This window comes from Sarcophilus harrisii, chromosome 1, assembly GCF_902635505.1.
Source record: "Sarcophilus harrisii chromosome 1, mSarHar1.11, whole genome shotgun sequence".
NCBI lineage: Eukaryota > Metazoa > Chordata > Mammalia > Dasyuromorphia > Dasyuridae > Sarcophilus > Sarcophilus harrisii.
Genome location: NC_045426.1, coordinates 685,281,383 through 685,304,357, shown reverse-complemented (window position 1 = coordinate 685,304,357; position 22,975 = coordinate 685,281,383). Strand labels below are relative to the sequence as shown.

The 22,975-nt window shown below is 49.0% G+C and overlaps 1 protein-coding gene across 1 annotated transcript in view; it reads right to left on the bottom strand.

Moving 5' to 3' along the window:
• Window positions 1-22,975, bottom strand: part of PITPNM2 (phosphatidylinositol transfer protein membrane associated 2) — a 252,399-nt gene that overhangs the window by 170,979 nt on the left and 58,445 nt on the right. The window contains exon 2 of the mRNA XM_031948474.1: window positions 19,805-19,915. The gene's annotated coding sequence lies outside the window, so the exon portion shown is untranslated. The remainder of the gene's footprint in view (window positions 1-19,804; window positions 19,916-22,975) is intronic.

Below are 22,975 nucleotides of genomic sequence, written 5' to 3'. Positions count from 1 at the left end.
TTCCAAACTTGGACACTAGAGCTTTGCTCTGTTTTCTTGGAAAATAGAAGAAGTGTTCCCCAGATTTAAGGACCCACTACTACTCTTTTGGGGCCCCAAATTTTCCCCCAACTATGTCCCGCTCCAGTGTCCTTAGTGGCCCAGGGATTAGGTAAAAAGAGAAGCACAGGGTAATGGAAAGAAACAAGACTTGGTATCAAGAGAACTGGTTTCAAGCCCCAGTTCTGGCACTTTTACCTGTGTGCCTTCACTCTCTGGGCCTCCGTTTCCCCTTCCGTATGATGAGAAGGTTGTTCTAAATCCCAGCTTCTTAAACTGTGGGACTATACGGGGGGTCTCATAACTGAATGAGGGGGCCGTAAAATTATGATTTGTTATCAGTAAATGTTGATATCTATTTTACATACTTATAAACTCTGTGGTTGAATAAAAATTTCTTGGGCAAAAAGGGCTCATGACTGGAAAAAATTTAAGAAATCTTCAGCTAGATGACCTCTTTAGATTGCAGCATTTTAAGGCCCTAGGACTTTTTGCAGGGATGAGAATGGCTCAGCAGGTTGTGACCTGCCTTAAAAGGAAGCTAAGACATCTGTAACAGAACCGTGAGTGAGTGAAAAGGCTGGCGGCTCCCGGAGCACCAGGAAGCCTGGACTTGGGTCAGGTGGGGTGCACAGACCCCAGAACCTTCCTCCAGGAGTTTGCTCAGGGAGGTATGGGGGGGGGGAACCATAACAAAGCATGTTTAAATATGGGGATCGGGAGATATTTTCAGCCCCAGAAAGGCAACCACCTGGCCTTTCAGGAAGACCCAGGCTTCCCGGTTTCGGACATTTGGGATGTATCTTTAAGAAAAAAAATCCAGCTTTAAAAACTCCACACCCCCAGACAAAAGTTTGGCATCGATTTTGGGAATCACAGTGGAAAAACACCAGCTCAGAGTCAGGAGACCTGGGCCGAGAGACAGCCTGCTCCCTGCTTGTGTGTCCTTGGGTTGGTCCCCTTGTTTCCTGGCTGGAGCCGATGCCCTCCGAGGCGGGCACCCTGCCAGCTCCCGGCTCCAGTGGCAGCGCCCGTCCCCTGTACAGTGCCAAAGGGAGGGAGAGGCTGAGCGAGTCTCACCGGGGCCGCCTCCTACAGGAGGCCTTCCTGGGTCTCTGCCATTCTCCCCAGGGCCAGCCTTCCCAGCATCCATCTGAGGGCAGCAGCCCCACACCCGGGGAAACAAACTCCCCCTGCACCCGCAGTTCTCGGGGCTGGCAACACAGGGGATGCTCACACACTCCGGAGGGATCTCGCCAGAGGGGCAATGACCGGGACCGGCCGGGCAGAGAAGCCCCGTGTGGGGCCAGACTCGCTTCCGGCCAGAGCAAAGTGGCGGCTGATACTTATTTATTTGGGGACCACATGTCACTTTCACTTTCAGAAGGCCACCAGAGTCCCTCCCTTCCTTCCCCCCCGGGGCCAAGCCCTGTTTCGTGACCAGCAGTGGCACATGGGCGATATTTTATTCATATCGAGCTCCCAGGATTCTCTCCTGCTGCGGCCTTTCCCAGGGAGGAGCCTCTCGGGGGCTGGTCTGGGCCCACTTGGCCGCCCTCAAGGGCCTCAGAGACTGGGGAGTGGGGAGGAGTGGGGGGGGGGAGGAGGGGAGGGAGGCAGGAGAGGGAAGGTGGAGGGGGAGAGACAGAGAGAGAGACAGAGAGCGAGAGACAGAGAGACAGAGACAGAGAGAGACAGACAGGAGAGGGAGGGCGAGAGAGATAGAGACAGAGACAGAGAGACAGAGAGAAGAAGGGGAGAGAGAGAGAGAGAGAGAGAGAATAAGAGAAAGGGGGAGAGAGGAAAAGAGACAGAGAGACAGAGACAGAGAGACACAGAGAGAGAAAGGAAGAGAGAGAGAGAGGAGAGAGAGAAGAAAGCTAAGTTGGCTGGCATTTTTCTTGGTGTACCTCCATCCTACACAAGAGTCATACAGCTGAGATTGCCTGGGGCTGGGAAGAGATGGATGGTTAAAAAGAACATAAACAAGGCTGCATTTCTGCTCCGGAGCAGAGGCTGCAGATAGAAACACAGCCCTAGCCAGGACCCAAGCCAAGGAGGTGTGTGTCCCAATGCCCTCTCCCGCTTGCTAGTCAAGGCCCTGAAAATCCCCACGGGAAAATCCTCCAGGAGCGAGTGGCGATGTGCCGTGAAACAAAAGCCTGGCCATGGGAGGTGCTGCACCCTCTCCTGCCTGGCTCGGCGCTCAGCTCCTCCATCATCCCCTCTAAAAGAGCCTTCTGATGTCAGGAGCCGATCTAATGGGGAAAAGAGTGACAGGCAGAGCTGGCCCTTTCCCACCCCATCAATTCTCTCCTAGAAGGTTCCAGTTCTCCAGCAGGGGTGATAATGCTTGAATTTCACAGGCTGTGACCAGCTCTGTGGGATTCTGGCTTCTGTTATCTTTTTGCCCTCTTCCCTTTCCCCATCACCACTTTAAAAAATATCCCTTTTTCTTTGCCATTATTCCTAAGGAAAACAAGAGCATCAATCTTCTCTGGCTGAAGGTGAGTGTCCATCCTTCCCTGGGGCTAGGGGACACACACAGTTGATTTAGGAAGTGTGTGTGTGAGAGGGAGAGAGAGAGAATGAGAAAGAATGAGAGAAAATGAGAGAATGAGAGAGAAAGAGAAAAAGAGGGAGAGAGAGAGAGAAAGAGTGACAGAAAGAGAGAAAAATAGTGACAGAGAGAGAATGAGAAAGAAAGAAAATGAGAGAATGAGACAGAGAAAAATAGTGACACAGAGAGAGAGAGAGAAAGAGAGAGAGAGAGAGAGAGAGAGAGAGAGAGAGAGAGAGAGAGAGAGAGAGAGAGCAGGCTCAGCTCTGCCACACCACATGGGTTGGGCACAATTTTATCAGACTTATTTATAGAAAAGCACCCAGTCACCAGAACAAGGAAACATGCATTCCAACCCTGCCCACCTCTCCTTCAACAAGGGGTTCTCAATAGATTTCTCTATTTATAGCCAGAAGACATTAGGAGGACGCCCAGACCAAGAATAAGCCCGGTTCTGGGAAGGAGAGGGGGAAATGTTCCCCTGCCTCCTGAGCTTACCTAACCCCAAACATGAGCAGTCGCCCACATCTGCAGGTCTGGTGCTGGTTAACGCAGAGCAGCTGGACTGGGGAGCGGCCGGCCACCCTCCAGATGGGAACATCGTAATCCTTCCTCCCCAACTGGGCCGGCCCTCTGTAGCTAGCCAGGGGACAAGCCAACAACCTCAGCCCCAGCTGTCGGGAAGCTAGGACCAAAGGGAGCCCAACTGCCCGGCTCCAGGACGGAGGGGGCTGATGGGGCAAGCCGGAGGGCTCCGGGGACCACGTCGACATGAGTGATGGCAGTTTAGAAGTCACATGTTTGAAAAACATAAAGGAGGTCACCCGGCCGGGTGTGGGGTGGATGGAAGGCCTCCCCAGCTGGAAATCTTACACCTAGGCCGTGCTCTCCTCTCTAAGAGCTATTTTCAGCAGCCAAAACAGTAACTCAGTTTCCTGTTTTCCCCATGGATGTCCCACCACAGGGCCATCAGGAAGGTCGCAGGGCTGATGCACAATAGATAAGGCCGGCCACTGAGATAAGGAGTTTGGGGGAATAATCGCAGGATCCTAAGTCACTGGGAGAGGAAATCTGAGAGCATCTGATGCCATCATTTTGCAGATGAAAGAAAATCCAGACTCAGAAAGCCAGAGGAGGGGGGCGGGGCGTCAGGACTGTGACCCCAAAGCCAGTGTCCTTCCCATTACCCCGGGCCGTCCTCTTTCTCTGGACTCGACCCAGCTGGGATAGAGCACTTGGGCAGAACCTCCAGGCCCAGGCTGACTGTTATCTACTGCAAAGGAGGGGAGGGGAGATGAGATCACAGATCAAGGGCTGGGAGACTCAGGGATCACAGAGTCCAAAGCTCTTCTTTTATAGAAGAGGAGCATGAGAGTCAGAGAATCACTTGTCCAAGTCAGACAACTAATAAATGACTAGGTGGAATTTGAGCTCAGAGGACCATGGCGGGCTGGTTATAAGGAAGACTGAGGCAAGACTGTAGAGTCAGAACAGGTTGAGCACAGTGGGGGAAGGGAGTGAAGGAAGGGAAGAGAGAAGAAAGAAGGGAGGGAAGGGTGAGGAGAAGAAAGGGAAGAAAAAAGGGGAGAAAAGAAGGGAAGAGAGGAAGGAGAGAAGGGAGAAGAGAGAGGAGAAAAGGAAGGGAAGAGGAGGGAGAAGAAAGGGGAGAAGAGAGAGGAGAAAAGGAAGGGAAGAGAGAGGGAGGAGAGAAGGGAAGAGAGGAGAAAAGGAAGAGAAGAGAGAGAAAGGAGAGAAGGATGATGAAAGAGAGGAAAAAAGAAGGGGAGAGGGAAAAGAGAGAGGAGAAAAGGAAGAGAAGAGAGGGAGGAGAAAAGGGAGAAGAGAGAGGAGAAAAGGAAGGGAAGAGAGAGGGAGGAGAGAAGGGAGGAGAGGAAAAAAGGAAGGGAAGAGAGAGGGAGAAGAAAAGGGAGAAGAGAAAGGAGAAAAGGAAGAGAAGAGAGAGGGAGGAGAAAAGGGAGAAGAGAGAAGAGAAAAGAAAGGGAAGAGAGAAGGAGGAAAGAAGGGAGATGGAAGAGAAGAGAAAAGGAAGAGGAGAGAGAGGGAAGAGGGAGGAGAGAATGAAAATGGAAGATGGAAGCAGAAGGAAGAAGAGAAGGGAAAGAAGGGACAGGAAAAGGAAGAGAAGGGAGATGGGAGCTGAGGAAAAAGAAGGGAGGGGAGGGGAGAAAAGGAAGGAGTGAGTGAGGGGAAAGGAGAGAGAACAGGATTTAGAACTAGGAAGGACCTTAGAGCGATCACCTCGTCTCTAGTTTTACAGAATACTGAGGAAGAAACAGCCATCCATAGGTAACATTAACAGTGCTGAGATCTGAGCCCTGATCAAGCCCCCAAGTCCATTTTTCTTGTGTCTGCACCAAGAACACGGAGCGTGTGCAGTTGCCAAAGATGCTCAGAAGAGGTTCAGTACCCAAAGCAAGAGGGTGACGGAAGCATATGGCTCTGTGCCTTGGCCTTCTAGCCTGAGATGCTCCCCTCCTCACTAAGGCTACTGGGAAGAGGGTCCAGCTGAAAACCCAGACCCCTTAGCAGAAATCTCTCCCAGAGTTTCCAGTCTGGAAGGCCTTCCCTGCCTGCCCACCCGCCCTCCCTCCCTCCCTTGCTGGGGAAGAAACATCCTTTGCTAACAACTTACTCACCCTGAGAGAAGGCCGCATAACACGCTAGGGATCAATACATTTTGCCTCACTCCATCAAACTGGGATTAGTCTCTCCAGCTGAGTGCTTGTTACTTAACCATATCTCAGATACATCCACTGGTGTAATTATCAGAATGGGACTTAGAGGAAATGGGCGTAGGAGCTATTTTCTGGAGACACCCATAATCAATGAGGGTAATTTCCTAGTCATCATTCCCCAACAGCTCATTTATTACAGGAGGTGGCTGGGAGAACATTCACCATCCACACTTGATTCCCTTGTTTTTTGCCTTTGTTTTTGGGGGGAGAGGGAGAGAAAAAGATTGAGACTTCACTGAAGAGACCCAACAGGACCTTCCTCTGCTGAGATCACCCCTAAGAAAATGTGAGTTCAAATTCTGCCTCCACTTTCACTCACATGACTCTGGACCAATCATTTCCCTCCCTGAATCTGTTTTCTTATCTGTAAAATGAGGAAGAGTTCGCTAGATATGAGATGTCAAACCTGGCACCCACTCCAGAGTGTAACCAAACCCCCCTCCCCTAAAAAAATTAAAATGTAATTGGGAAACATTTAACAAAATAAAGAAAAATCAATAGAACACAGATAATGCTAATATGTGATTTTCTAAGTCAATATCAATTAATCTATAAATATTATTAAGTACCTATTATGCGCCAGGCACTGTGCTAAGTTCTGGGGACACAAAAAGAAGTAAAAAAAAGTTCTTGTCCTCAAGAAGCTACAATCTAATGAGAGAGACAATAGTACACACACACACACACACACACACACACACACACGGCTATATGCAGAATAAACAGGAAATAACAGAGAGAATGTAGGTGAAGGAAACTTCCCATAAAGCCTCAATGGTTGTATTAGACACCACTGGGGCAGCTAGGTGTTGCCATGGTGCACAGAGCACTGGGCTTGGAATTGGGAACAGTCATTTTCCTGAGTTCAAATCCTGCCTCAGCCACTTCCTACCTGTGGAACTCTGGGCAAGTCATTTCACCCTATTCACCTCAGTTTTCTCATATATAAAATGAGCTGGAGAAGGAAATGGTGACCACCTGTAGAGAAAACCCAAACAAGGTCACAAATTCAGACCCAAATGAACAACAACAAATCGACACTAGCATACCAACTAACTAATTAATTGATCAACAAGCGTTTACTAAATGGAATAGAGAAAAACTGTTGCATTTGGAGTCAAAAGGCCTGGAATCCCATCCTGAGGTTGCCACTTACTGGAACTCAGAAGATCGTTCAATCACTATGGGCCTCAGTTTCCTCAAGTGTAAAAAAGAAGGAGCTTAGACTAGAAAAGGTCCCTTTTAGCTCTAAAGCTCTGAGTTTCTGATCCTCTTCCACATACCAAGAGCTCTAGAACCCAATAAGGGCCTTCCTTCCCTACAGAAGGCTTATGTGTTTGTGAGTCCAGTGAAAGATCTTAAACTCTCTTCAGTTTAGGCCTGGGACTCCATTCACACAGTTGTTTTTATTCTCAGAATTCTTGATTGAGAAAGCCTCCTCCCGAGTATGACTCAGGACCATGCTGGTGGCAATTCAAACTTATAAATTATCAATAGGGACCAGGCTTGTGATTTCCCTGATACCAAAAAACCTTGAGAAGAGGAAACTGTCTTTCAGAACAAATTGGCACCTTTTCTGCAACTTCTGGCCTTTGAGAGAAACCTAGCATTGTCGGGTATGTCCTGTAAGACACGGCTAGTGACCATTTGCTCCTTCCACCCCTTCCCCTTTCTTTTTTCAATCTGTCCCACAGAATGGCAAATGGAATGGGGAGAGATATAGTTGTAGAGTTAGAAACGAAGATGATACAAACACAAAAGGCACCAACTTTTTAAAAAGGAAAAACAAAACAAAACAAGATCACAACAGCCTTGCAAATAAAAAACAAAACGATTTACCAGCCTGCAAGGGATGGGTAGGTCCTGAGGAGCAGAACAGGGCACAAGGGCTACCCATCCCTTACCCACATTTTCTCTCCCTGGGCAGCACAGGAGAAACCAGAAGGATGAAGTATCACCCCCAACCCGCTGAGCTCCCCACCGCAGTCCCTTCTCCACAGCCTAGGGCATGCACTTTCTGACCCTTCCAGCCCCTCCATACCACAGACGCTCTCAAAACTCTCTGCCGAAAGCCAATGCCCCTTGCAGGCTTCGGGCCTGCCCTCTTTTCCTCAAAAGGCAAAACCACTGTTTGCAAAACACCAGCTTGATGTGAGATAACAGAAAAACAAAAACCTGGCCGGGCTGTGCGGGTACAGATGTGACCCCGGGCCAGGTCATGAACACAGGCCTAGGACAAAGCCCCGGACCAGAGAGAGAGAAAGCTGCATCCTGCCAAGCTTCACAAACGCTCCTCACCAGCACCACGGGAGGCTGCCTGGATCCGCAGCTGCAGGGGCTAGTCCTCCATCTGCTCCACACCTGGATCCTGCCGTCTGTGGGGCTGCTCCCCAGCACTATCGGCACAGGGCCCCCAACCACCCCACCCCCCAGCAGGAAGGGCAGGGGGGGGGTCCCAGCGCAGGGAATCCTGAATCACCCACCTTAAGCCCACCTTGGGGGCTGGTAAACACCACGGCTGCTGCCGCCGTCACCACCGCCACCACCCCTACCTCCCCTCTCCCCCCACACTGAATCACACTCAGGGGGAGGCTTCCCAATCAAGAGTTTCAAGAATAAAAGCAATTGCCTCGAGACTCACAGGTTCTCGGGATGTGGGAGGGAGAGCAGGGAAGATGCCACAGGCTGTCAGCCCTCCTCCTCCTCCTCCTCCCCCCCAACACGTAGGTCACCATCGCTGGCTGGGGAGGGAGGACGCCCCGAAACTTTACAAAATCAACTCAGTTCAACCAATATCTACAAGTGTGCCACGTACCGTGCAGGCCCCTGGGGGCCCAAGACAGAATCTATGGGGACATGGCTGTGCGAGCACATGAGGGGGTCCACACACAAACGTCTCCCCACCGAACAGTCCCTGGTCTCAGGAAGCGTTCCTTCTCCTGGGGGCTGGAAACCCCTCTCTACAGGCAGGACGTCATAGGAGGTGTCAGAGAGAAAAGGGAGAGAGAGAGGGGAGGAAGGGAAAAGGAGGGATCAAGAGGACAGAGATAGAGACACAGAGACAGACAGACAGAGAGAGAGACAGAGAGAGGAAAGGAAGGGGGAGAGAGACGCAGAGACACAGTGAGAGACAGACAGACAGAGAGGAGAGGGAGAGAGAGAAGGGAGGGAGGGAAAAGGAGGGAGCAAGAGGACAGAGACAGAGACACAGAGACAGACAGAGAAAGAGAGAGACAGAGAGAGGAAAGGAAGGGGGAGAGAGACGCAGAGACACAGTGAGAGACAGACAGACAGAGAGGAGAGGGAGAGAGAGAAGGGAGGGAGGGAAAAGGAGGGAGCAAGAGGACAGAGACAGAGACACAGAGACAGACAGAGAAAGAGAGAGACAGAGAGAGGAAAGGAAGGGGGAGAGAGACACAGAGACACAGTGAGAGACAGACAGACAGAGAGGAGAGGGAGAGAGAGAAGGGAGGAAGGGAAAAGGAGGGAGAAAGAGGACAGAGACAGAGAGAGAGATACAGAGAGAGGAGAGGGAGAGGTGGAAGAGAGAGGAGGGGAAGAAAGGAAGGGAAGGGGGAGAGAGACAGACATAGAGGCAAAGAGGAGGGGGAAGGGGAAGAGAGAAAAAGAGACAGAAAGAGAAGAGGGAGAGATACGAAGCTTCTCACCAAGGACTATACAAAGGTTCTGAATCCTAAAGTACTTAGGCAACAGAACCTACCCAGTAAAGTCCCAAAGACTCACAGAATAGGCAGCCTCCGGGCGGGGAGCCCCGACAGAGAAGAACATTTGGGTTGGGGGAAGGCAGGCAGGGGACAGAAGGCTTTTGAAACTTAAGAACCCCTTCAGACAACAGAGGCAGGAAATTGCCAACATCCAAGGCCCCGATAACTGCCCTTCCTCCAGAGAGGAGCCGTATCACAGCCAGACCCGGCCTGACCCGGCCCATGCGCACAGGTCTCACTCTCACTTTGTCCCGAGAGTGGGCAGGAGGACAGGGTACAGATGCTCTCGCCCCAGCTCAAGGGGCCGGGCCCTGGGACGTGAGCAGGGAAAGCTGACAACTGCTGGGTGGGAGCGGGGCTAGAGATGCCAACACTCGCTCGCAGGGAGGGGGACGGCCCCACAGATGAAGTGGAAGCCTCTGGCCCTGAATGCAAACAACAATCTCCCAGCATCCCCTAACCCCCCGTGCCAGTGACTTGGGAGGAAAACTGGGGGCCACACTCTATGGGACGACTCACTTAACCAGTCCTGGGAGAGGGGAGGAGCTTTGGGGCAACAGAGCCTAAAAAGAGAAAGTCCTGGAATAGGCAGAGCCAAAGCTCTTCTTCGAGGGGGGTCTTGCGCTACAAAAAGAGCCCAAATCCCACCTCAAGCATTTCCCAGCCGTGTGATCCCCGGCAAGTCGCTTAACCTGTTCGCCTCAGTTTCCGTAACACTGGTGTTTTCCAGCCCTAAATCTCGTCCTTCTATAGGATCCCGGAGAACAGTGTCACCAAGGCAGTGGAAAGTATACTGGATTTGAAGTCAAAGGACCTGGATTCAAATCCCATCTCTGGGTAATCTTGGCTGAGCTGCTCCTTCTTCTGGGCTTGTTTCCTGATCTGTAGAACCGTGGGGCTGGGCCAGGGGCTGCTGGTCTGAGTCAGTTGTCCTCCGTGGGTCTCAGTTTGCTCATTTGTAAAATGGTGGGGTTGGGCCCGAGGTCCGGAGTAGCCCCCAAACAAAGGCTAGACCTGGTCATCCTGATGCAGGGAAGGGCTGCCCACTTCCTAACAGTAAACAAGTGACTAAGAACCATCGATTGGGAGCGGGAGGCCCACAGAGGATCCTTCACTTAACAGAGGAGGAAAGTGACAGTGAGAAATGAAAGGGCTCATGTCCTGTAAAGGTCATCCAGGCAGAAGGCAGTCCTACAGGAGAGATGGGAGCTGGCGTTCTGGGAGAGCAGAGAGATCAGGCTGTGGGGCGGAAGGGGACAAGGGGGGGGGGGGGGGGGGGGGGGGGGGGGCCGAACACTGTGATCATGCACCACCCCGTCCTGGGCACCGAGGGGGTGGGCAGCCATGAAACAGGAAGCAGGAATCTGGTGCCCCCGCCTCCCTCTTTCCAGAAATCCCCCACTGCACATTTACAGGTGTTGGGATCTTAGCACCAGGAGGCACCTTATGCATAGTTCTGCTGCTTCCCATTTCACAGATGGGGAAACTAAGGAGCGGAGAGAAAGCGGTCTGGCCCAAACCAAGGTCCAGTATGTGGCGGCCTGCAACCTCCCCATCCCAAGTCCGGCCTTTCTGAGATCTTCCTCACCCTCTCCTAACTCAGAGGCGGCCCCTCTGCTGAGAGTCACAGACACGAACCACAGCAAGTGGGACAGGCCAAGCTGTGAATCTGGCATCGGAGAGGAGGGGAGGGACAGAGGAGAGAACAGAGAGGGAAGGGAGGGGAGAGAAGGGGAAAGAAGGAAGGGAGAGAGGGGAGAGGAAAGGGAGAAAGGGAGGGGAAATAGAGAGGGAAGGGGAAGGGAGAAAGGGAGGGGAGAGAGTGGAGAGGGAAGGGAGAGAGAAGGGAAAGGGAGAAAGGGAGGGGAAAGAGTGAAGAGGGAAGGGAGAGAGGGAGGAAAGAGAAGGGGAGAAAAGGAGAGAGGGAGGGGAGAGAAGGGGAAAAAGGGAGAGAGGGCCGAGGAGGGAGACAGACATGAGGGCACCATGACACTCCCCCAGGAAGGCTGTATCAGTTGAAAATGTGGTTTTTCTGAGGCCCCCAGATGGCAGAGGCTCCATTCCTCCCGTCTTCTATCAAGGGCCTCCACTCCGCATCTGAGACAATGGCAGGAAGCTCCCCGACCCTCCAGGCCCTCGAGCAGCCCAGCCCCTTCCCTCTGCCTGCTCCCACCTGCCTGCCTCCAGACAGCCCTCCATAGAGATTCAGGAAACGCCGGCCCTGAATGTTATCTCTGCTCCTTCCTGCCAGGACCTTCTTTTCCTCATCCTTTGGGATCCCTCTAGGCCAGACCCTTGATCCTACAACTTTGAGCCTCAGTTTCCTTTTTTGTAAAAGGAAAGAGATCCCTTCTAACTCTAGTGTGATGATCCTATGAGTTTGTGACCCGAGTCTCAGTCTCTTCATCTGAAAAATGGATATAATCAGAGCACCAAACTCACAAGGTTTTTGTGAAGTTCCAAGGAAACGAGGAGGAAGGAAGTTTTGCAAACCTTCTGTACGGCACAAATGGGAGCTGTTATGACAAGGGTCACTACTGTTGCTTTTACACCATGATTCTCCTCTTTTTCCACAGGCTGCAGATGAGCACAGTTTGTGACGTGGGTCATTCTTTTCTCTTTAATGTTCTGGGGACCAGCACCCAGGCCAGGGGAATGACCACTGGGACAGCTGCTTGTGCTTTCCACCAGCATCCCCTCTGGGGAAGACCCCAGGGATAGTGGGTACCGACTTCCTCTGTTCTCACTTAGAGTAATCTGCAAAAGCTCCTCCTCCTTCTCCTCCTCCTCATTCCCATCTTCATCCTCCTCTTCAGCATCACCACTGTTGTTGCCAGTATTCCAGAAGCAGCAACAACTGGAAACTCTGAGAAGAGAAGCTGGGGAAAAGGCCCTGATCTCAGCTGGGAATCCTTTATACCAACGAATCACCGGCATTCCCAGCCCCTCTGCTATTGTTATTAATGAGTATAGATGAGACAGGGGCCGGTTCTTCAAGGAACTCCCAGAGCGACAAGACACCCCTCAGGCAGCCATCATGTGGTTGTTCGGTCACTTTTCCATCACGTCCAACTCTCCATGGTCCCGTTTGGGGATTTCTTGGCAGACACTGGGGTGGTTTGTACTTTCCTTCTCCAGCTGATTTTCTAGATGAGGAAACTGAGGCAAAAAGAGTGAAGAGGCTTGCCCAGAGTCTCACAGGAGGAAGTGTCCAAGGTTGGATTTCTATTCATAGATGAGTCTGGCTGACTCCAGGCCCAGCACTCTATTCCGTGGGCCTCTCGGCTTCCCCAATAGTCCGCTAATAATAATAATAATAGACATTTCTGTAATGTTTTAAGGTCTTTCCAGAGCCTCCCCTGACCCTCACAATCGCCCAGTGAGGTAGAATACAGCAGGTATTTAAGATGAAGAAGCTGAGGATGAAGAGTTAAGCTGACATGTGCAAGGTCACAGGGCTAGAAAGCGCTGGGAGAGGAGTCCCTGAGGTCAGCACGAACGTAAAACAGGAGAACAGAAGGCCTGAGCCCAAGAGTCTCAGAGGAAACTCAGCGTCTATTCCCGAAGGTCACAGGGAGAGAGGGCCCAAGATGGGAGCCCCCCTCCTGGTCCCATCACCCTGACCCTCTCTCCTGCTAACTCTGCCCTCCGGCTCCTCCAAAGACAGGAAACAGCTGCAATGTTACTCACTCACTGGGGAGAAGCGCCAGGGGGATCAACAGCTTCCCCTGGACATTTTCACCACGTGCCCGGCCTGCTCAGCCCCCAAGTTCCCATCAGCCCAACCCCTCGGATGCTCTCGGCCTGAGCGAGCAGGCGAGGTGGCGGGCGGTGGCCCAGCCCTCCCCCGGCACTCTCACTGCCCCCATGGAAGGTCTGTGTGTTCCTTCTGAGCAAGGAGCCTCTCTCTAAAAATAAATACCGAGCCTTGTCCCCCACCCCCACCCCTTCCTTAAGGGATGATGATAATATTTCACATTTATAGCAATTCTAAAGAGAGGCTGTTCTCTTTCCCCTGTCTTTTACTGCCCAGAACTCCGGAGACGTGCCCTTCCAGGGGCCCCAGCTTGCGGGCTCCCCGCCAGCCTCCCCCACAGGGGTTAGCATCGAGGGCTCAGGAGGGGAGTGGGACCGCGACTGGGAACTGGACCACCGGCTTTATGAGAACTGGGTTCCAGTCTCATCTCAGCCACTTATAGCTAAATGTGCACCTAAAAATCCCATAACCCCATTAACCTGAGTTCTCTCTTCTGTTTAAAATAAGTAATGAGAGAGAGACAGAGACAAAAACAGAGACAGAGACAGAAACAGAGACAGAGAGAGAGAGAGACAGAGAGAGAGAGACAGAGACAAAAACAGAGATAGAGAGATAAAAATAGAGACAGAGACAAGACAGAGAGAGAAAAACAGAGACAAAGACAGAGAGATAGAGTCAGACTAGGTGACCTCAAAAGTCTTTCCAGTTCTGCTTTGGAACTCCAGGCATTAAAAGTCCTCTCTGCTCAAACACTGGACACATGCTGGACCTAGAGGGACAAAAAGCCCTGGGTTCAAATTTGCCTCCAATGCTTCCTAGATGCTCTACTCCGACAGGTCACGTCACCACTCTGAGGCTTTTACTTCAAATGTTAAATGGGTATAATATCCATGGAAGGAAAATGTTGGGAGCTCACTGTATATAAAAGGTACAATGAGCAGACCTGAAAACTTGGAAGTGAAATATAAATGTGGGCCTGAGAGCTCACATGCTCTGTTTTGTAGCTTTTCTAGGTCTGTCGTTCTGTCTGCCTGCATGCTGTATGCACACATTACACGGATGCACATGTCTAGGTACGGACGCTTACATGAGCTGCCTCCCCCTTTAGAACATAAACTTCTTGAAGACAGACCCCGGCTTTGCCTTTTGTTCCATCCTAGCACAATGCCCAGCACACAGTAGGAACCTAATAAATGCTTGTGAATTTTTTGCCGGATTCTGTAGAATTCCTCTGACTTTCCCTCAGCAACTCTGAGCTCTGAGCTACTCTGTTCTTAGTCCCTTCAAGCTCTGACCTTCCTGCTCTAAAGCACTCATGGTGACAGACTATTTGACTACAGGCAAATTTATGACCTCCGAAGGAGACCCACGGCCTCAGATTTCAGTGGCTAGAAGAAGAAAACAAAGCTTTCCTCCAATTAGCCCCATCCGGCAACGGGCCGGGTCACCTGCTGGAGCCACGAGCTCCTCCGTCCCTCCCAAGAGCCTGGCAATGCCCACGAGAGGGAGGCAGGGCTCAGGGCCTCTAAGGCCCCTCCAATGACAGGGACAGAGTCTCTATAATTAGTTTGAAGGGATAAAGAAAGGATTTCCTCCTTGCTTATGCGGCCACAACTTGGTGAGGAGGGTGACTAAGAGAAAGTTATACTGGATTTTGGAGTGGGAGGTCTTTGCCAGCTTCCACACTTTTACTTAGCAGCTGTGTGAGCCGGGATACTGACAGTCTCTCTAAGATTCCATTTCCTTAATTAGAAGACAAGGGGTTTAGACCAGATCTTTAGGTTCCCTTCCAGAGCTAAGCTTTTATGACAACCTTGAACAAATATTTTAAACTCCTGAGCCTTGCTTTTCTCATCTGTAAAATGGGAGGAGCGAGGGGGGGGGAGAGGGGCTGCATTAGAAGGTCTCTGGTCCTAGCTCTATACCTGTGATCCCTTGATAAAACAGCTCATATTTATATAGTGTTATAAGGCAGGAATTTGGAGTGAAAGGGAGTGGGGAAATGGGCACTCCTAGAACTTGTCTGGAGGTGAAGACAAATGAAAAAACCCAAACCCTTTTAATACTCACAGCTGACATCTATATAATAGCTTTCAATTTGCAAGGTACTTTATATAATTATCTCATTTGATCCCCATAACAACCCCGGGAGAAAAGGGAGTACATTATTCTCATTCCCATTTTATAGACAATAAGACTAGGAAAGGCTACCTGAGGTCACAGACTTAAGAAGTGAAGGACTTAGAACTGAAATTCATGCTGGAGGAAGGGAAGGTAACAGACACACAGAAAGAGAGAGAGATAGAGGGAGGGAGGGAGAGAGAGAAAGGGAGGGAAAGAGGGATAGAGAGAGAAAGAGAGGAAGGGGAGAGAGAGGGGGGGAGGGAGGAGGGGGGAGGGAGGGAGAGGGGGAGGGAGGGAGAGGGGGGGGGGGCAAATTGCTCACCTTCTGCCTCTCCCTGCTTTGTAGTCCCATGGGTCAAAGGCACTAGCACATCCTGCCCTGCTTCTTGCTGGTTGTTAAAAGCATCTCCAGCAGGGAGCAGAAAGCTCAACCATGTGTCCAGTTTTATTTCTCACATTCCTACTTGTTGAGATACCTTAAAGTCTCTCTCTCCCTCTCTCCCCTCCCCCAAGTCTGTCTGTCTGTCTGTCTCTCTCTCTCTCTCCCTCTGTCTCTCTCCCCTCTGTCTCTCTGTCTCTCTCTCTCTCTGTCTCTCTCTCTCTTCCCTCTGTCTCTCTCTTTCTCTCTCCCCCCTGTCTCTCTCTCTGTCTGTCTCTGTCTCTCTCTCTATCTCTCTCTCTCTCCCTTTTCCCACCTCTCCTTCCTTCCTCTGCTATTTTTCTCTCCAAGCCTCTCACTCCAGCTGGGCAGCACTAGGGGGACTTCAGCAGGTTCCTTCCCATTAACCCCCAGCTCAGTCTGAGCTCACTGGGAGTAGGGACCAACGGTTTTTATTTTAACCAAGTATCCCTAGTGCTTAGCATAGTACCTGGAGATAGTAAGTTTTAATCAACGCATTTTCATCCATTCTCTCTCAAATGTTTATCAAACTTGTTTGAAGGGAACCGGGGTAAAGTCCCTGGAACGGCATCATCCAATCCCAGTTCAGCCGCCTGCTACCTGTGAGACCCTAAGCCACAAGTCATTTCTCGTCCCTAGGGCCCCGGTCTCCTCCTCTATAAGATGAAATGGGGGTTAGAAGGTCGGACAGGATTAAGATGATTGCTACAATCTCTTCCTGTTCTAAATGCCTGATGTTCCACATTCCCCCAAAAGTTATCTCTTGGCGTAGGAGAGATTTGATACCATTCTCTCCGTTCAATGGTTTTAATCAGTGTAAGTAAGGGGAAGATAACTGAGATAGCTAAGTATTAATATACTAAGGAAGCAGAAAGACTTGTCTTCCCCAGTTATCCCTTTATGACGCTTGAAAGAGAGTCTCTGATGGAACTTCAAGGGGAACTGGCCGTGGCTAATCCAAGCCTGACCACACCCACCTTGTCCCTTAACAAACTAAGCCCAACATCAAACAGACAATTCTGACTACAAAAAATTTAAGCTTTTTTGTACAAACAAAACCCTACGACTAAAATGAGAAGGTTTTTTATATAATTGTCTCATTTGATCCCCATAACAACCCTGGGAGAAAAGGGAGTACATTATTCTCATTCCCTAATAATGAGAGAGACAGAGACAGAGACACAAATCATTAATAATTAGACCAGTGGCTCTCAAAGTGTAGATGCAGGAGCCCCTGGGGATTCCTGAAACCCTTTCAGGAAATCCATGAGATCAAAATTGTTCATAATAATATTAACATGTTTTAATTTCTAACACAGTAAATATTATCAGATAAAATCCATAGAAACAAAAATTCTTAGAGTAGAAGGGGGTCCTCAATAATTCTTAAGAGTGTAAAGGGATCCAAAGAGTTTGAGAATGGGTGCATTAGAAAAATTCAAATTAAAGGAAACTTATACCCATCAGATGAACAAAGATGATAAAAAGAAAAACGACACTTGAGGGAATACAGGAAAACAGATTTTTGCCCAATATCGCTTTGTTGGTGGAGCTCAGAATTGGTCCAATGCCCCAAAAGCAATGAAACTCTGAATATTGTTTGACCCAGCAAAACCACAAATAGGCTCTACCTAAAAGGAATTCAAGGAAAAAGAAAAGGACCCATATGTACAAAAATATTTATAGCAGCTCTTTTTATAGTGGTAAAGAACTGGAAACTAAAGGAATACCCATCATCTGGGGAATGGGGACAGTTAGGTGGTGAAGTGGATAGTGTCAGACCTAGATCCAGGAAGTCCTAAATTCCAACTTAGCCTCAAACACTTACTAGTTGTGTGACCGTGGGCAAGTCACCTCACCCTGTTTACCTCGGTTTCCTCATCTGTAAAAATGAGCTGGAGAAGGAAATGGCAAAGCACTGTGGTATCTCTGCCAAGAAAACCTCAATCAAGGTCATGAAGAGTTGGACATGACTGAAGGCAACCAAACAACGACAATGACAAGTAAGTGAATTATGATAGAAGTGAATTATGATGATGACATAATATTTCCACAATAAGAAATGAAGAAAAAAAAATTGGAAAGATTTGGATGAGCTGTTGCAAACAGAAGTAAGCAGAAGCAGAAGAACAATTTATTTTAAAGACAAGTTTGAAAGACTTTAAACTTATCAGCTCAGGATTTAAGGATGATTCTGAAGGGATTGTGCTTTAACAAGCTACCCACATGCTACCATTCCCATAGCCAACCACAATCTGGCTTTCTGCTCCTCATTCTATACTCCCTTGTCAACCTATTCTTTATCCACAAACTAATCCTTTCTCCCAGAAAATTTCATTTTCTCCCAGGCCATCTTCCTTGTACTATTCGTTTTTTCCTCTTCTCCTCATCTTGATTCTTTAATAAACTAATTCAACTCTACAACTTTCAAGGAAGAAATATATCTGGCAGTTGAAAGTGAGCTTAAGAGAGAACTGGGTTCAAGGAGCTCAGCTGAGCAGCACCTACAGCAAAGGTAACATTTCCAGGTAGAAACCAGAAGACAAGGAATAGAGGAACACCAGAACTCTGTTGTTACCTGGGGTCAGAATTAGATACACGGTCCTCAATATGTACGATTCCCATGGAATCCATGGGTATTTGAAGCAGCAGCACCACACCTCAGAAAATCCTTTCCCTTTGTGCCGATCTCCTGACTTCCAAAGGAAGCTCTCTGAGGAGGGCTCATAGGCCAGAATTTTAGGAGTGGGGGCCAAGAGAACCTTTGAATCTCAAGATGCTAATCACCCCCTAGAGATGCAGCTTGTGACTGAATTAGGGATGTGGTCCCAGAGGGGTACTACAGATAGTTGTATATCTGTTTTATAAATAGTAATTATTGCTAATCTTAATTATATTAACATTCATTCTGTGGAGTCAGCAACATGGAGAGGATAGCTAAACCAGAAGCCAGGCGAGAGGCCAGATTCTGGGAGGGATGGGATGGAAAGATCCAATCAGGTCTAAGGAAGGTAATAGGGAATCCATCATATTTTCATAGAATCATGGGGTCTCACAGTCGGGAGCAAACTCAGCTTGAAAAAGAAAGACTGTTCTCTTGTTTCAAGAGTTTTCTTTCCCTCCTCAAGATCCAGAGATAAAGAGAGACATCTGTTTCCAAGTGGAAAATCAAGGACCTATCACTGAGACTTGTGGAGAGTTTTCCATCCAAAAAAAAAAAAAAAAAAAAAGCTGAAAGACTTTGGAACAGTCAGTTACTCCCCTCATCCTTTATGGCAAATGCATCCTAAGTTCCCAAAGTGGGCTTCAGAAGATCTGGGTTCTAATTTACCTTTCTTTTTTATTTAATTTCATTTTTTATTAATTCATAAAAATCTCCAGCTTTGTTTTAAATCTATGATCTTTTTTCTTTTTCTTATTTTTAATTAAAGTTTTTTTATTTTCAAAATATATGTATGGATAATTTTCAACATTCACCCTTGAAAAACCTTCTGTTCCAATTTTTTCCCTTCCTTCCCCTTACCCCCCTCATCTAAACAGCAAGTAATCCAATATATATTGAACATGTGCAATTCTTCTACACATATTTCATGCTGTACAAGAAAAATCAGATCAAAAGGAGAAAAATGGGAAGGAAAAAGTGCAAACAAACAACAATAAAAAAGAAAATGCTGTGTTGTGGTCCTCTCTCTGGGTGCAAATGGCTCTCTTCATCACAAGATCATTGGAACTAGCCTGAATTATCTCATTGTTGAAAAGAGCCACGTCCATCAGAGTTGATCTAAATTGCTGATTCTAAAACAAACTTTGTGGATTCACCTCCCAGACCCTCAGTTTCCCCATTTATACAATGGGTATGATCATTCCCCAAAAAGAGCCACTGAAATCATGAACCTGAGAAGAGCAGGACTGATGATCAAGAAGGACATAAGCAGAATGTATTATTACATCTTAACTCAGGGAGTGCAGGAAGAGAGAATCCATGTTCTGATTTCAGAGCCATTAATCTTCAAATAGAAAGCTGCTGGCTTAGCTAGTCTGGTGTGTGTGTGTGTAAGGGAGAGGTAGGGGCTGAGTAACAAGATCAAATAGTTTGAGAAATATTCCAATCTCAGTGGGCCCCTGACTCTACAGCACATCAATAGGATGACTAATAGCAGGCCCTTCGGAACCCTGAAGGGGAAGGCTGGGGAGAAGGTCTCTTCACATCTGTCAGTCAAAGGCAAAAATCCAATGCTCACCTATTTAGAAAGTGGGAGTCAATATCTGGGAGAAGCTAATTTAGCAGCTACCATCTACCCCGTGACGGTCTCAGGCCCCAGACAGACTTCAAACGGAGAGAGAAGGGAGCCAAAATGATCCTTCCCCCACCTCGGAAGCACAGGCCGGCTCTCAGCCCCAGGGGAGCAGCTTCCCCTTCCCTCCCCCACAGCAAGCCCTTACCTGGACCGCCCACCTGCAGTGTCGTCCCCGGCACTCATGAGCAGAAGAGGAGGACAAGCCTCGGGCTGCAGTGAAGGGTGAATGATACCATGGCACACATGTGCTGACATCCTGGAGGGACAACAGACAAGGAGAGGAGAAAACAGAATCAGGGCATAAAAGAAATCAGCAGCACTGGATCATGGAGTCATCCATTCCGAGCTAGAAGGGGCTTTGAAGGCCATGGGGGTCCAACTTCCTTATTTACAGATGAGGAAACTGAGACCCAGCATGCCACCCAGGATGGCACACTGCCTTCCATGAGTCCTCTTCCGTAGGTCTCCCTTGAATAAGATCTTTCCCTGCCCTCATTTATAGAGATGAAGAAATAACAATAATAGCTAACATTTATATACTTTTAAAAAGATTTGAAAGTACTCTCGTGTGTGTGTGTATATATGTGTGTGTGAACACACATGAAACCCAATTTGAGCCTCACAATTATACTGTAAGAAAGATGCTATTTCTATTTTACAGATGGGGAAACTGAGGCAAAGAGAAAGCAAGTGATTTACACAGATCAAGTCAGTGTCAAAGGCAAGATTAAAAATTCTGGTTTTCTGACTCCAAGTTAAGCCTCTAAACTCCTTCTTGAAAGGAAAATCAAGGCTTATGGCCACAGAGGACATAGAAGGGACCATCCAGAGTAGACTAATCATTAGATAGAGGGTTGGATGAGCCCGGTTCAAAGTCCAACTCTCTGTGGGATCGTGGACAAACTATGGGACAAGATCCCTTCCCAGAAAGCCAAGTTCCCTCTGAAGGATTTCTAACGTCTGGGGAAGGAAGGGACCAGAAGGGATAGAGTGAAAATGGGTATCCCAACACTAAGGTCACCTTCCTGGGGTGGAAGGTCCCTCACAAGAGACAAAGCTCTTCAATTCTAAAGTAGAAGCTTAGCCAAGATTCTCCACCAGACCGGGCTGGGTTCAAATCCTGTTTCTGAGATTTATCTATGTGACTCTGGTCAATTCATTTTATTTCTCATTTTCTTCATTTCTCAAATAAAGAGAATGGTTCTCCTCCTAGCTCTAACTCCATGAGCCTCTGGCCATATTAAAAGCCTCAAGAAGCAAAGTGTTGTAGCCTCTGAGCACTGGGTTGGAATCCCGCCTCTGATATTAACTGCGTTACCCCGACAGTCACTGAACCCCACTGAGCACTGGTTTTTTTGATCTATACAATGTCCACGGTGCTCTAAGTGCCCACCTCACAGGGCGGTTGAGAGACTTGGATAAAGAAAGCCTGGCAAACCTTTGGAAAAGTTTAAAGGGCTGGAGAAAGCCCATTATTGTGGCAGCTCATTGGTATTCTCCAGGACCATTCTTGTCGCCAGCAGGGACCACCATCCTCCCCCCTTCCCCTCCCTCTTCTCCCTGACACCGCCTCCTCCTCTCCTGTGAACACCACTCTGAACACCCCCTGGTTGGCATGGGCCGTGCAAGTGGATCCAGCCAACCATGCTAAGTTGCTTATTTATTTTGGGCAGTTACACAAAAAGCCTCCCTGAGCGCCTGTAACCAAAAATCAGGCAGGCATCTGCATAATCTAGCAGTTTCTGGGCAGAGTTCCTCCTCTGGGGAGGGGTCACAGAATCACAATATTTGGAGTGGAAGGCACATGGGTCATCCCACGGCACCTACTGTGTGCCGGGCCAATGCCTTGGGAATCTGGAAAAGGTGGAAGCCCAGGGCCCTCCCACTCCGGGAGCCTGCAGCACCAGTGTGGGCGATCAATCAGAGGCAAACAGGTGGAATGAGACTGACATCGAGTGAGATTTAAATAAATCCCAGTTCCTAGCAATAACAGGAGAGATGTCACTAGTGCAGAAGAGATTGCAAATGAAGGGTAGGGAGAGTCATGGGAGTAGGAGTTCAGAGGAGCAGGATAATCGAGTCATGGGATCTCTGAGCTGAAAGGAGCTTCAGGGGCCATCAAGAACAACCCAGACCTTGCCATTCCACAAAGGGATTCTGTCTTCTCAGGGCGGGCTGAAAGATCTCCAGTCACAAGAGGGAACTCGCTGCCTCTTAGAGCAGTCCCTTCCTCTCAGGAGACAATGTTTTATCAAGTGAACCCACAAGCATTTCTGAAGCACCTACTAAGTGCTGGGCAGATAACTAAGTGGTGTGGTGGCTGGAGCACTGGTCTGGAGTCAGGAAGATCTGAGTTCAGATTTGACCTCCGACACGTACAACTCATATGATCCTGAGCAAGTCACTTTACCCTCTCGGCCTAAATCCACCAGAGAAGGAATTGGCAAACTATGCTGGTATCTTTGCTAAGAAAACCCCACGGACAGTATTGGAATCCATGGGGGTAATGAAGGATCAAACAGGACGTAATAAAAGAACATGAGCTGGGCACTGAGCTAAGCTCTGGGATACAAAGAAAGGCAGAAAAATCAAATAACCAAGCTCTCCAGGAGTCCACAGTCTAAAGGGAAAAACCAGCTAACTTCCTTCAGCAAAGCGAAAGTACTATCGGAAGGAGGGCCGGGCGAGGGAAAAGTCTTGCCCACAGTAGGACCTGAGCCCCTTTTTGATAGAAGCAGGAGGTGGTCAAGGGGAGGGGGGAGAGCTTTCTAGGTCTGAGGGACAGACCGTGAAAAGCACACGGATTGTCACATGCAAGGGCACGGAGCAAAGGAATAAGGTATAACAGGCTGGACCATGCAACTGAAACCTGCCCCCTAGCACCCTCCAGTGGCTGGGGCAGATCCTCCACACACTGGCCCTTGGGATCCCTGGCCAGCCAATGGGTCCCCTCCAATCCTAGCACTCGGGAACACGGCCTCCGGCTACCCCTCGACCAGGGCACCAGAAGAGATCCAAATACTCCTGGGGCAACGTGACCAGGGCAGAGCCCAGCCAGGGCAAGGCATCTGCCCTCCCTTCATAAATATGGCACTTTAGATACTAAGCCTGGGCAGTGGGACCATAACTCTGACTCATCAACCATGTAGAGGCTACAGAAAAATAACTAATAACTCAAGCCAGGCTGATGAGCGACTAAAGATAAGCGAATGATTCAACAAAGAGGCAGTGCAACAAATCCCACCTTGGGAACCAGAGGTTCTGGATTCAAATCCTGACTCTGCTATCTGTGTGACTGATTTCCCAGCCCCAGATT